Below are 15,530 nucleotides of genomic sequence, written 5' to 3'. Positions count from 1 at the left end.
ATTCTAACTAAAAGTAGTTATAAATATAATTAAATAAATAATAAAATAATAAACATAAAACTTAAATTTAATCCTAAAACTAAACAAATCAACTTCAATTTTAAATTGGAAAATAAATTTTTATATCTTTAACAATAATAACACTATAAAAAATTTCTACAGAAGTTGTGAAGTCTTGAAAAATAATAATCATCCTCAACTTCTTAATGATTGTCATGTCCAAATTGCATATGTTAAACCAAGAGAAGAGATTAAATGAATGTATTTATATATTTAATTATTTACTATACGAATCTATTATATGTGTATTTCCTGATAAAATAAAAGAGTACATGCCACTAATTTATAGGTGTTAATAGATAAATAAAATAAAACCGATACGTTATATTTTTATATTATTAGGATAAATTGAATATGGAACAAAAAGTTATGCACAATATCTACCAGTACAACATGAACTAATGTACCATTTAATTTTGTTATTAATTTTTTAGGTACCATAACAAATACTTAATTCTAGTCTTTTTAAAAATTAAATTTTGTTGTATATTACATATGATGTTCTGTAAAAGTATATCATATAAATATGTTTATATTGTATTAGTGTATTAATAGACACATTGTCTTTTTTATAAATTAAATATATAATAATTATAAATATGAAATTAGTTAAAATGATAAATTTTGTATATTTTAAAAATTTTATTTGAATATTAAAAATAGCAAGCAAAATATAATAAAGCTCACACAATTATATATCTCATTTGGTTGGTGTAAAACTCAATCTTCATGAGTTTAACCTATTTAAATTGTCATTTTATATGTGTTCTCTGCACTTTTTTTTTCACTTTCTCTAAGATTTTTTTTGAGTAACTACTCTAAAAAACATTTAACTCCTCTTTACAAGATGTATTTAAAAAAAACTATGTTTTTAACAAAAGCTATTTTTTTGGAGAATTAAAAGCTATGCTTTTTATTACTCATGTTTATTAAAATAGGCTACATTTATCTTCTAATAATTTTTTTCTAAAACCTAATATTTAGTAATGTAATTATATATATAATCCTGTATTTCTAATTATATTAGTCAAATATTATAAAATAAAATAAATACATAATAATATTATACAATATTTTTTAAATAATAAATATTATCTTTAAACAAAATATATTTATAATGAACCAAAAGTATTGAGATGATCATAATTTTAAATATTCATATATTTCACATTAAAATAAGTATAACCATATCAAAATATGCATGAGACCACTTAAAATTTACTACTAATAAACTACAAAAAAAAAAAATTATATTTTACATAAATATTTTTCTAATAAAAGTCATTAATTAATCAATCACACATCTTTTAATTTTCAACACTACTTCATCTTTACTTTACCAATAAATTAAAAATTCTGAAATATAGTTATTATAACCGGATCAGAGCAGCCGATTCAACACAAACCAGTACAGTTCGGGCTTCGGGCAGCTAACCAGCACGCCTCCACGGTAGTGGAAATGCTGAATCACAATAGAAGACACTTGTGAATTCATTCACAAAAGATGCTTCACATGGGATTCGAATCTGAAAGGGTTATGTAAGGCTGCAGCTCTTCAACAGCGGCACACTCTTATCTTTATCTTTATAGTAATATAAATGGGGAGTTCATGGCGCTCATATGTTAAGTCTAAGAGTTTATTTGCTTAGATGTCGTTACTAAAAATTTTTAGATTTATATTTATAAATTATAAATTATAAATTATTATTTGTTTAGATTGTTATTTTCACATTTTAAATTATTTGTTTGGGTTGTTATACTTAGATTGTTATTTAATTTTTTAAATTTTAAATTATTTTACTTAGGTTGTTAATTTTTAAATTTTAAATTATTTTATTTTAGTTGTTATTTTTTAAATCTTAGATTGTTGTACTTAGATTGTCATTTTTTAAATTTTAAATTGTTTTACTTATGTGGTTATTTTTTAAATTTTAACACTATTTTTTAAATTTTTGTAGATTTTTTTCAAAAATTGCAGCTACATACATAAATTTAAATATATTTACGTTAATTTAGAATTTTAAAAATTGTTAATATATTTATTTATTTTATCTACAAATTTAATTTAAATTTAAATTAAAGTCAATCAAATTTAAAAAACTGTAGTTATGAATCAACTATAAAAGTATAAGTTATGAAAAATGTGTAGCACCATAATTTAAAGTACATAAAATCCTTTCTTTAAATACATCCAAAATCTAAAATTTCTCTACTGATTTCAATGGTGGTATTCACAAAATCGTAGAAATCAATCCTACAATCGATAATTTACGTGCACGTATACGATACGGTTATAGACCCTAACAAGTTACGGAAATTCTTCATTGTCATACTCAATTGAGATGATTTGACTCGATGAAAACGTGAGTTTTCTACTAATATTTTTTATTTTATTTTAAATTTATATTATTTATATTTTAAATTTGTTTATTTATCCCCATCTAATTGTTCTTTGATTTTTTGTTTATCAATTTTAGAGAGGATATCCCGATTTGTAAATGTGTTAAAGGAAGGAATATCTTACCAAATAAGATATTTTGGTGATGGACTCAATGAGGGTGACTTCAAAACTACACATCATGAGTATGTGGTTAATTTAAACCAACGTATCGATGTGCACAGACTTCCAGAATCGTCAAGTATCTCACGATATGGATTTAGTTTTGTGAGTTTTGATACTCTCAATACTCTTGGGTACGATTACACCTACTTAGTTAGTAAGTTTATTGTTTTAGAAAAAGTATAATTTATTTTATTGATAATTTCGGCTGTATTTTTTTTAACAAACTTATTGACAACAATTTTTTTTTATTTTAAATCATTTCAGATATTATTGGATATCTTGTTGGAATTGGGAGTAAGAGGACTCTTGAAAAGGAGAACAAATCTACCAAATACACTGTTGTTATTGAATTAGAGATTAATGATGGGTAATCATATATTTATTTTTATAAATCTAAAAATTTTGATATTCTCATCTCTTTAAATTGTTATTTTAATTTATTTTATTATGAATATTTTTGTTAATATTATTAATAGGTAACAAATATTTTTATTCAAAGGCAACGTTTTTGAAAAAAAGGCAACGTTTTTTATTAATAGTATTTAATTTTTTTGAAAAATCAGTTTGAATTGTTGAAAAAAAGTATTTAAATATTTTTTTAAAAAGAATTTTAATAAAAAGCATTCTTTTCGTAGTTAGTTTTTTATGAGTTTAAAATAATTAATAAATTAATTATTAATTTTTTAAAATTATGTTTGACGTTTTAATTTTATTGTTAATTTTTAAATTTTAAAATATAAAATATATATAATTTAATATTATTTTATTGGTAGTTACTTTTTTAGTTGTGATTATTTTTTATTTATTTTGTTATAAAAAATATTTAACATTAAACATTTTATTTGACATAAAAAAATAATGGAGTGCGCACTTCTGGACAACTATGCACATGAATTAAATATTTTTTTGGGATCCGACAATAAAGATGGAACTGTTGTCGTCTTACAATTTGTTAGAGTGAAATTATATAACAGTAATATTTATCCATAATTATGTGAATTTTTATATGTGAGCTTTTACTCATTTTTTATGTGAGTTTTTACTCATTTTGTATTAAATTAAACTTTTCAAGAAAAATTGTTTTACAGAATTTCATGTATGGCACAAAAATGTTCTTCAATATTAAAGAAGTAAATGTCATCCAATTTAAAAATAGGTGAGTATATATATATTTTTTTAATTCTTTAATTAGTTTAATATTGTGTGTGTTATCTAACGTAGTTTTTTTCGCTTTATTTATCTAGCTTTGTAAGATTTGAAGAACCTAGGAGTAATATTGGCAGAATTTTAAATGAGGCTGCATTATTAAAAATTTATTAAGGCAAAATTATTGAGCAGTTAAAAGAATTAGATACGATAATTTTTTTTTGTAAAAAAATTGAGGAAAAAATTAATTTAAATTTGTTGTACATTGATTATTTTTGTTTATTCATCTTATTTATTTAGATATATCTTTTAGATTTAAAAACTTACCAAATTCAGGGAATTTAAATCATTAATTTTTTTCAGAATGCTGTTTGTGTTGTCTTAGCTACTATAAGTCATATTATAAATACTCCAGACTGGTGGTGTGGCCAATGTGAATGCAACAGGTCCACATATGCTTTTACAAAAACTTTCAAATGTTCAAGTTGTGGCCGTCTCCTTTTATCCATAACATTATTTATTTGCTTAAGTTATTTTACTTAGATTATTATTTTTTAAATTTAGAGTTTTTTTTTGACGTGTCGCTCATACATTGAATTTGAAAAAACTTTTTAGGTGTCGTCAGTAGAAATTTTTAAAATTTTATTTATAAATTATAAGTTATTTGTTTAGGTGGTTATTTTTTAAATTTTAAGTTATTTGCTTAAGTTATTTGCTTAGATTGTTATTTTTTAAATTTTAAGTTATTTGCTTAGGTTGTTAGTTTTTAAATTTTTAAATGTACTTTCTTAAGTTGTTAGATATTTAGTTTTAATATTGTTGAGCTAATTTAAAAATTTTATTTATAAATTATTTGCTTTAAAAGTTACTTTTAAAATTTTAAATTATAGTTATATTTTACTTTAATTATAATAATATTAATTTTTTATTTAAGAAAAAAAACTAATAATTATTATTTTTGAAAAAATTAAGTTCACTTAATAACTAATAATAATAAATAAGTTCACGTAATTATTTAGTTACCTTATATTCCTTTTTACTTTCTTTGATTTTCCAAAGAATTATAGTGTTAAATTAGTTAGTTATTAGAGTTTATAACTTAAATTTATTTATTTTATCTATAAATTTAAGTCAAATTTAAATCAAACTCAATTACGTTTCAGAAAATTCTAGCTATAAGTCAATTATAAAAGTACGAGTTAGAAATACATAATATAATATCTCTATTGTTTAGTACAATTAATTACTTTCAGTTAATATCCTTAACTGAAAAAAATTTAAGAAAAAGATAATTTCAATTTTTTGTACATAGATTATTTTTATTTATTCATTTTATTTATTTAAGTTTTTTTTTTAATTTAAAAACTCACTGAATTAAGAGGTTTGTTTGTTTTTTATATTCAAATCAAACTTCAATTTGTTTTTTAAATTTAAATTATACTTGTTGAGTTAAGAAATTAACCAAATTAATTAATGATGACAAACATTATTTTTGGAAAATTATCTAACTAATGTTAAATATTTGTAATTAAGCATTGCAGGCCACAAATTAATTCAGTAGCCCAATTGGATGAAATTAGAACAAGACTGGTGGGCTGGTGACACAATCGAAACCCAAAAGGAAACAAAGCTGAGAAATCAAAACGGGCTAAATGAAATGATCCGATCCAAGCCTGATAGCAAGCAATTCCCTCTCATTTGCTTTCACCAAATCAACGTTTACTTTTTTTCCTTTTGGTCAGAAATCACAGAAGAAAGAGAGAGCTTCTTCCCTAAGCTAATCACTAAAGAAGCAAGAAAGAGAAAGATTAAGCTTGAAAGGCAGAAGTCTAATCAACCACTTCAAACCATATCAAGTTAAGGCAGAGCTAAAAGGTAACCCATTTCCTTATACATGCATCATATCTTCCTCTCTTCATCTTCAATGTTCTGCCTATCCATTCTGAGATACATGGGAAAGATGATCTCTGCTCCCACTGCTGTGCATCTACGGTCACAAGTATGTCTTGGAGACCAAGTAGCTTTTCAATGGCCAAGATCTGGGTTTACCATTGAGAAAAATCTGTTTTCTACTTTCCTATGGTGTTCGGTCAACAAGAGAAGGTCAGAACCAAAGTTTCTATTCTGAGGATTAGTGGAAAAAGTGAGTTGGTGGGTTGGTGAAGCACAAAGCTCAAGAAGCTGACCTAGGAAGAGGAACCCAGCAACATGCAATAAGATAAAAGAAGATTTTTCATCATTCAGAAGCAAGGAGAGATAACCAGTGTATTAGGGTTTTGTTCTGAGAAATGTTCTTTGAAGAAGTTCATCTAACTGGACAGTGTTTCCTAGTCAAAGGAGCATTCCGCCAGAATGAATAACTGAATCAGAGACTAGCAAATCTGGTTTATCACATAGTAAAGAGGCTGTTGAAGAAGTCAATCTCCTTCATGTTTTACAGATTGTAATTTTTTTCAATGTTTATCTTTCTGTAATTTCTTGAGTGAAAAGGCATAATGAGAGAGCTCAAGTAAAAGCCAATGAGTGGAAAGAGGCTGAGTGATACACTTGAGAGAAAAGCCTAGAGTTATTTTCAGATTTCTTTAGGTAAGTCTGTGTCTTGTATCTTGTACCAGTGAGGTACCTCTTTCTTAGTTAGGTGAGCACTAAGGGTGAAGAGTTAGGTATTAGCATAGCCAATGTCAAGTTAGGTTAGAACTTGAGTATGAAAGGATTGTGTCAATCCTGTGGAATTAGTGTATGTAATACTTCAACTATAATGAAAATTCCACCACTGTTGTGGTGGAGACTGGACGTAGGTTGCATAGCACAAAGTAACCAAACCAGGATACATGATGGTGTTAGCTTTTTTCTTCTCTGCTCTGTCCTATTTTCTGATATTCATGAGACAAAATGAAATTATCTCATAAATTTTCCGCTGCTTAGTTCAAACAGTTTCAGACAGCAAGTATGTTTTAAAAGGGTTAATACTGTAACTTAGAAGAAGGTCATAGATTCAACCCCTCCTTCTCTAGGCCTTCTACAACTTTCAATTGGTATCAGAGCTAAGGTCTCAAGAATCAAGCTTCACCGCTTGGAGCAAAGATCCAATGGCGAACAACTTGGGCACAACCACAGTTGCCTACACCCTCACTGAAGGCCAGTCAAACAACCGGTCTCCTTTCTTCAACGGGAAGAACTATGCCTACTGGAAAGAGAGGATGATGATCTTCATCCAATCCATTGACTACAACATATGGAAGATTGTTGTGAGCCGTCTGGTGCACAAATTGTGAATCACACTTTTCACAAATCGTACCACTAACCAGCAAGTGCACTGGGTCGTCCAAGTAATACCTTACGTGAGTAAGGGTCGAATCCCACCGAGATTGTTGGTATGAAGCAAGCTATGGTCACCTTGCAAATCTCAGTCAGGCAGATATAAATTGATAATGGAGTTTTCGAATAATAATTAATAGAATAGGGATAGAGGTACTTATGTAAATCATTGGTAGGAATTTCAGATAAGCGTATGGAGATGCGTTCGTTCCTCTGAACCTCTGCTTTCCTGCTATCTTCATCCAATCAGTCTTACTCCTTTCCATGGCTGGCTTTATGTGATACATCACCACTGTCAATGGCTACTTTCGGTCATCTCTCGGGAAAATGATCCAATGCCCTGTCACGGCACGGCTAATCGTATGGAGGCATCACCCTTGTCAATGGCTTCATCTTATCCTCTCAGTGAATAATATGCTCACGCACCCTATCACAGCACGGCTATTCATCTGTCGGTTCTCGATCATGCCGGAATAGGATTTACTATCCTTTTGCGTCTGTCACTAACGCCCTGCAATCGCGAGTTAGGAGCTCGTCACAGTCATTCAATCATTGAATCCTACTCGGAATACCACAGACAAGGTTTAGACCTTCCGGATTCTCTTGAATGCCGCCATCATTCTAGCTTACGCCACGAAGATTCTGGTTAGGAGATCTAAGAGATATTCATTCTAGCTTATTTCATGTAGAACGGAAGTGTTTGTCAGGCACGTGTTCATAGGGGAGAATGGTGATGAGCGTCACACATAATCATCACCTTCATCACGTTCTTGGGTGCGAATGGATATCTTAGAAGCGAAATAAGATGAATTGAATAGAAAACAGAAGTACTTTGCATTAATCTTTGAGGAACAGCAGAGCTCCACACCTTAATCTATGGAGTGTAGAAACTCTACCGTTCAAAATACATAATTGAAGGTCCAGGCGTGGCCGAGATGGCCAGCCCCTCTGATCTAAGAACCAGGCATCCAAAGATGTCAAATACAATAGTAAGAGGTCCTATTTATAATAAACTAGTCACTAGGGTTTACAGAAGTAAGTAATTGATGCATAAATCCACTTCCGGGGCCCACTTGGTGTGTGCTTGGGCTGGGCTTTAAGTGTTGCACGTGCAGAGGTCCTCCTTGGAGTTGAACGCCAGTTTTTGTGCCAGTTTGGGCGTTCAACTCTGGTTTTGGCTCCTTTTCTGGCGCTGGACGCCAGATTTGGGTAGAAAGCTGGCATTGAACGCCAGTTTACGTCGTCTATCCTTGGCCAAAGTATGGACTATTATACATTGATGGAAAGCCCTGGATGTATACTTTCCAACGCAATTGGAAGCGCGCCATTTCGAGTTCTGTAGCTCCAGAAAATCCACTTTGAGTGCAGGGAGGTCAGAATCCAACAGCATCAGCAGTCCTTTTTCAACCTCTGAATCTGATTTCTGCTCAAGTCCCTCAATTTCAGCCAGAAAATACCTGAAATCACAGAAAAACACACAAACTCATAGTAAAGTCCAGAAATGTGAATTTAACATAAAATCTATTAAAAACATCCCTAAAAATAACTAGATTCTACTAAAAACATACTAAAAATAATGCCAAAAAGCGTATAAATTATCCGCTCATCACAATACCAAACTTAAATTGTTGCTTGTCCTCAAGCAACTGAAAATCAAAATAGGATAAAAAGAATAGAACATACTATAAATTCCAAACTATCAATGAAACATAGCTTCAATCATATGAGCGGGACTTATAGCTTTTTGCCTCTTGAATAGTTTTGGCATCTCAATTTATCCATTGAGGTTCAGAATGATTGGCATCTATAGGAACTCAGAGTTCAGATAGTGTTATTGATTCTCCTAGTTCAGTATGATGATTCTTGAACACAGCTATTTTATGAGTCTTGGCCGTGGCCCTAAGCACTTTGTTTTCCAGTATTACCACCAGATACATAAATGCCACAGACACATAATTGGGTGAACCTTTTCAGATTGTGACTTAGCTTTGCTAAAGTCCCCAATTAGAGGTGTCCAGGGTTCTTAAGCACACTCTCTTTTTTTTTTTTTTGCTTTGGACCTTGACTTTAACCGCTCAGTCTCAAGTTTTCACTTGACACCTACACGCCACAAGCACATGGTTAGGGACAGCTTGGTTTAGCCGCTTAGACCAGGATTTTATTCCTTTAGGCCCTCCTATCCACTGATGCTCAAAGCCTTGGGATCCTTTTTATTACCCTTGCCTTTTGGTTTTAAGGGTTATTGGCTTTTTGCTCTTGCCTCTTGGTTTTAAGAGCTTTTGGCTTTTACTGCTTGCTTTTTCTTTCTATATATATATATATTTTTTTTTTTTCGCCTATTGTTTTTTTTTTTTCTGCAAGCTTTGTTCTTTGCTGCTTTTTCTTGCTTCAAGAATCATTTTTATGATTTTTCAGATTATCAAATAACATGTCTCCTAGTCATCATTCTTTCAAGAGCCAACATATTTAACATTCTTAAACAACAACTTCAAAAGACATATGCACTGTTCAAGCATACATTCAGAAAACAAGAAGCATTGTCACCACATCAATATAATTAAGCTAAGTTCAAGGATAAATTCGAAACTCATGTACTTCTTGCTCTTTTGAGTTAAAACAGTTTTTTATTTTAAGAGAGGTGATGGATTCATAGGACATTCATAACTTTAAGACATAGTTACTAACTGCTAATGATCATGTAATGAAGACACAAACATAGATAAGCACCATAACATAGAAAACGAAAAACAGAGAAAGTAAGAACAAGGAATGAGTCCACCTTAGTGATGTCCTTGAGCTCTTCTATGTCTCTTCCTTGCCTTTGCTGCTCCTCCTTCATTGCTTTTAGATCTTCTCTGATTTCATGAAGGATGATGGAGTGCTCTTGATGTTCCACCCTTAGTTGCTTCCAATAATTGTGTGGAAGAAAATGTATCCCCTGAGGTGTCTCAGGGATCTCTTGATTTGCAGTCAAATGTTCTACCACTGAGCTATAGACCCTTGATGGAAGCTTTTGTCTTCCCTTTCCTCTTTCTAGAGGCCTCTCTGGCCTTAGGTGCCATCAATGGTTATGGAAAAAACAAAAAAGCTATGCTTTTACCACACCAAACTTAGAATGTTGCTCGCCCTCGAGCAAAAGAAGAAAGAATAGAAGAAGAAGAAGAAGAAGATATGGAGGAGATGGATGGATGTGTGTATTCGGCCATATGGGTGGGATTGGGTGGGAGAGAGATGTTGAATTTTGAAGGTAGTGGTTGTATGGATGTGAGTGGTAAATGAAAAACAGAAGGGATGATCATGAATGGGAAGAGAGATGATGAGGTAGGTGGGGATCCTGTGGGGTCCACAGATCCTGGGATGATCCTGTGGGGTCCACAGATCCTGAGGTGTCAAGGCATTTACATCCCTGCACCAATTTAGGCATGTAAAATGCCCTTGTACACAACTCTGGGCGTTCAGCGCCAGGTTGGTGGCCATTTTGGGCGTTCAGCGCCAGAACCATGCTCTGTTCTGGCGTTGAACGCCAGGCAGATGCTCCTCCAGGGTGTGATTTTTCTTCTGCTATTTTTTGACTCCGTTTTCAATTTTTATATTTATTTTGTGACTCCACTTGATCATGAACCTAAGAAAACATGAAAAACAAGAATAATAGAGTTAGATAAATAAACATTGGGTTGCCTCCCAACAAGCGCTTCTTTAATGTCAATAGCTTGACAGTGGGCTCTCATGGAGCCTCACAGATGTGCAGAGCTTTGTTGAGACTCTCCAACACCAAACTTAGATCTTGGATATGGGAGTTCAACACCAAACTTAGAGTTTGGTTGTGGCCTCCCAACACCAAACTTAGAGTTTGACTGTGGGGGCTCTGGTTGACTCCGCTTTGAGAGAAGCTTTTTCTGCTTCCTCTCCATGGTTGCAGAGGGAGATCCTTGAGTTTTAAACACAAGGGAGTCCTCATTCCATTGAAGGACTATTTCACCTCTGTCAACATCAATCACAGCTCTTGTAGTGGCCAGGAAAGGTCTTCCTAGGATGATGGATTCATCCTCTTCCTTTCCAGTATCCAGGATTATGAAATCAGTAGGTATGTAAAGGCCCTCAACCTTTACTAATACATCTTCTACTTGTCCATAAGCCTGTTTTCTTGAGCTGTCTGCCATCTCTAGTGAGATTTTAGCAGCTTGCACCCCATAGATTCCCAGTTTCTCTATTACAGAGAGGGGCATGAGGTTTATTCCTGAACCAAGGTCACACAGAGCCTTAAAGATCATGGTGCCTATGGTACAGGGTATTATGAACTTTCCAGGATCCTGTCTCTTCTGAGGTAATATCAGTTGATCCAGATCACTTAGTTCATTGATGAACAAGGGAGGTTCAACTTCCCAAGCATCAATGCCAAATAATTTGGCATTCAGCTTCATGATTGCACCAAGAAACTTGGCAGTTTGCTCTTCAGTGACATCCTCATTCTCTTCAGAAGAGGAATACTCATCAGAGCTCATGAAGGGCATAAGGAGGTTCAATGGAATCTCTATGGTCTCTAGATGAGCCTCAGAGTCTTTTTGTTCCTCAGAGGGAAGCTCCTTATTGATCACTGGACGTCCCAGGAGGTCTTCCTCCTTGGGATTCACATCCTCCTCTCCCTCATTGGGTTCGGCCATTTTGCTTATGTCAATGGCCTTGCACTCTCCTTTTGGATTCTCTTCTGTATTGCTTGGGAGAGTACTAGGAGGGATTTCAGTGATCCTTTTACTCAGCTGGCCCACTTGTGCTTCCAAATTTCTAATGGAAGACCTTGTTTCATTCATGAAGCTTACAGTGGCCTTGGATAGATCAGAGACTAAGTTTGCTAAATTAGAAGCATTTTGTTCAGTGTTCTCTGTCTGTTGCTGAGTTGATGATGGAAAGGGCTTGCTATTGCTAAACCTGTTTCTTCCACCATTATTAAAGCCTTGTTGAGGCTTTTGATCCTTCCATGAGAAATTTGGATGATTTCTCCATGATGAGTTATAGGTGTTTCCATAAGGTTCACCTATGTAATTCACCTCTGCTATTGCAGGGTTCTCAGGATCATAAGCTTCTTCTTCATAAGAAGCCTCTTGAGTACTGTTGGATGCAGCTTGCATTCCATGCAGACTCTGAGAGATCATATTGACTTGCTGAGTCAATATTTTATTCTGAGCCAATATGGCATTCAGAGTATCAACTTCAAGAACTCCCTTCTTCATAGGCGTCCCATTACTCACAGGATTCCTCTCAGAAGTGTACATGAACTGGTTATTAGCAACCATGTCAATGAGTTCTTGAGCTTATGCAGGCATTTTCTTTAGGTGAATGGATCCACCTGCAGAAGTGTCCAGTGACATCTTTGATAGCTCAGATAAACCATCATAGAATATATCCAGGATGGTCCATTCTGAAAGCATGTCAGAAGGACACTTTTTGGTCAACTGTTTGTATCTTTCCCAAGCTTCATAGAGGGATTCACCTTCTTTCTGTCTGAAGGTTTGAACATCCACTCTAAGCTTGCTCAGCTTTTGAGGAGGAAAGAACTTGGCTAAGAAAGCCGTGACCAGCTTATCCCAAGAGTTCAGGCTATCTTTAGGTTGAGAGTCCAACCATATTCTAGCTCTGTCTCTTACAGCAAAAGGGAAAAGCATGAGCCTGTAGACTTCAGGATCTACTCCATTAGTCTTAACAGTATCACATATCTGTAAGAATTCAGTTAAGAACTGAAAAGGATCTTCAGATGGAAGTCCATGAAACTTGCAGTTCTACTGCATTAGAGAAACTAATTGAGGTTTCAGCTCAAAGTTGTTTGCTCCAATGGCAGGAATGGAGATGCTTCTTCCATGTAAATTGGAATTAGGTGCAGTAAAGTCACCAAGCATCTTCCTTACATTATTATTATTTTCGGCTGCCATCTCCTTTTTCTGTTCGAAAATTTCTGAAAGGTTATTTCTGGATTGTTGTAATTTAGCTTCTCTTAATTTTCTTTTCAGAGTCCTTTCAGGTTCTGGATCCGCTTCCACAAGAATGTTCTTACCCTTACTCCTGCTCATATGACAAAGAAGAAGGCACAGAAAAATAATAATAATAATAGAGATCCTTTATACCACAGTATAGGGATCCCTGTGTGAGTAGACGAAGAGGGGGAGACAAAGGATGTAATATAATGGAAGAAACACAACTGTGAGGATGGCAGAGATGTGAGATGAGATGTTAGGATATGAATGAATAAATAGAATAAGATAGGGGAGGAATAATTTTCGAAAATTATTTTGAAAAAGAGTTAGTGATTTTCGAAAATGGTTTTTGAAAATTGTTAGTATTTTTTTGAAATTTTTTTTTTAAAATAAAAAATAAAAATAATTAGTTAATTAAAAAGAAATTTTTGAAAAAGAGGGAAGATATTTTCGAAAATTAGAGAGAGAGAGTTAGTTAGGTAGTTTTGAAAAAGTTAAGAAACAAACAAAAAGTTAGTTAGTTAGTTGAAACAAATTTTGAAAAGATAAGAAGTTAGGAAGTTAGAAAAGATATTTTGAAAAGATATTTTTGAAAAGGATAAGATAAGAAGATATTTTTGAAAAGATATGATTGAAATTAGTTTTGAAAAAGATTTGATTTTTAAAATCACAATTAATGACTTGATTCATAAGAAATCACAAGATATGATTCTAGAACTTAAAGTTTGAATCTTTCTTAACAAGCAAGTAACAAACTTCAAATTTTTGAATCAAAACATTAATTGATTATGTTATTTTCGAAAATTTGATATAAAAATAAGAAAAAGATTTTTGAAAAATATTTTTTTAATTTTCGAAAATAACTAAGAATTTTGAAAAAGATTTGATTTTTGAAAAAGATTTTGAAAAAGATAAGATTTTCAAATTGAAAATTTGATTTGACTCATAAGGAACAACTTTGATTTTTAAAAATTTTTGAAAAAGTCAACTCAATTTTCGAATTTGATGAGACAAAAAGGGAAAGATTTTTTTTTTTTTATTTTTGAATTTTTATGATGAGAGAGAAAAACAAGAAAAATGATGCAATGCATGAAATTTTTAGATCAAAACAATGAATGCATGCAAGAATGCTATGAATGTCAAGATGAACACCAAGAACACTATGAATGTCATGATGAACATCAAGAACATATTTTTGAAAAATTTTTAATGCAAAGAAAACATGCAAGATACCAAACTTAGAATTCTTTAATGCTTAGACACTAAGAATTCAAGAATGCATATGATAAACATGAAAAGAAACAAAACAAAAAATCATCAAGATCAAACAAGAAGACTTACCAAGAACAACTTGAAGATCATGAAGAACACTATGAATGCATGAAATTTTCGAAAAATGCAAGATGTATATGCAAGTGACACCTAACTTATGATATGACTCAAGACTCAAACAAGAAACATGAAATATTTTTTATTTTTGTGATTTTCTAAATTTTTTTTATTTTTATTTTATATTTTTCGAAAAATTATTTTGAAAAAGAAAAATAAGGATTCCAAAATTTTTAATATGAACTCCATGAATCTTATGCTCTAAAGCTCCAATCAAAGGGTCAGGCATGACTTAATAGCCAGCCAAGCTTTAGCATATAATTACATGGACTGGAGTGATTAGTTGAATACCAATCCCAAAGCAGTTTGGGTATGGCTTTATAGCCAGATAGGATTCAACATGTTTCATGAAACACTAGAATTCATTCTCAAAAATCTTGAAGCCATAGAATAATTTATTTTTGAAAACATTATTTTTATTATTTTATTTTATTTTATTTTTTTTTCAAAAACAAAAGAAAAATTTTTGAAAGCTTTTTGAAAAATTTTTTGAAAACAAAACAAAAAGAAAATTACCTAATTTGAGCAACAAGATGAACCGTCAGTTGTCCAAACTCAAACAATCCCCGACAACGGCGCCAAAAATTTGGTGCACAAATTGTGAATCACACTTTTCACAAATCGTACCACTAACCAGCAAGTGCACTGGGTCGTCCAAGTAATACCTTACGTGAGTAAGGGTCGAATCCCACGGAGATTGTTGGTATGAAGCAAGCTATGGTCACCTTGCAAATCTCAGTCAGGCAGATATAAATTGATAATGGAGTTTTCGAATAATAATTAATAGAATAGGGATAGAGGTACTTATGTAAATCATTGGTAGGAATTTCAGATAAGCGTATGGAGATGCGTTCGTTCCTCTGAACCTCTGCTTTCCTGCTATCTTCATCCAATCAGTCTTACTCCTTTCCATGGCTGGCTTTATGTGATACATCACCACTGTCAATGGCTACTTTCGGTCATCTCTCGGGAAAATGATCCAATGCCCTGTCACGGCACGGCTAATCGTATGGAGGCATCACCCTTGTCAATGGCTTCATCTTATCCTCTCAGTGAATAATATGCTCACGCACCCTGTCACGGCACGG

General features: G+C 32.3%; 1 non-coding gene across 1 annotated transcript; it reads left to right on the top strand.

Annotated features, from left to right (window-relative positions):
* Positions 1 to 12,507: 12,507 nt before the first annotated feature.
* Positions 12,508 to 12,615, top strand: LOC112767930 (small nucleolar RNA R71). The gene has a single exon (XR_003185369.1). It is a non-coding gene; the product is annotated as a small nucleolar RNA R71 (small nucleolar RNA).
* Positions 12,616 to 15,530: the final 2,915 nt, after the last annotated feature.

Source organism: Arachis hypogaea, chromosome 17, assembly GCF_003086295.3.
Source record: "Arachis hypogaea cultivar Tifrunner chromosome 17, arahy.Tifrunner.gnm2.J5K5, whole genome shotgun sequence".
Taxonomy (NCBI): domain Eukaryota; kingdom Viridiplantae; phylum Streptophyta; class Magnoliopsida; order Fabales; family Fabaceae; genus Arachis; species Arachis hypogaea.
This window is presented reverse-complemented; position numbering and strand designations above follow the sequence as displayed.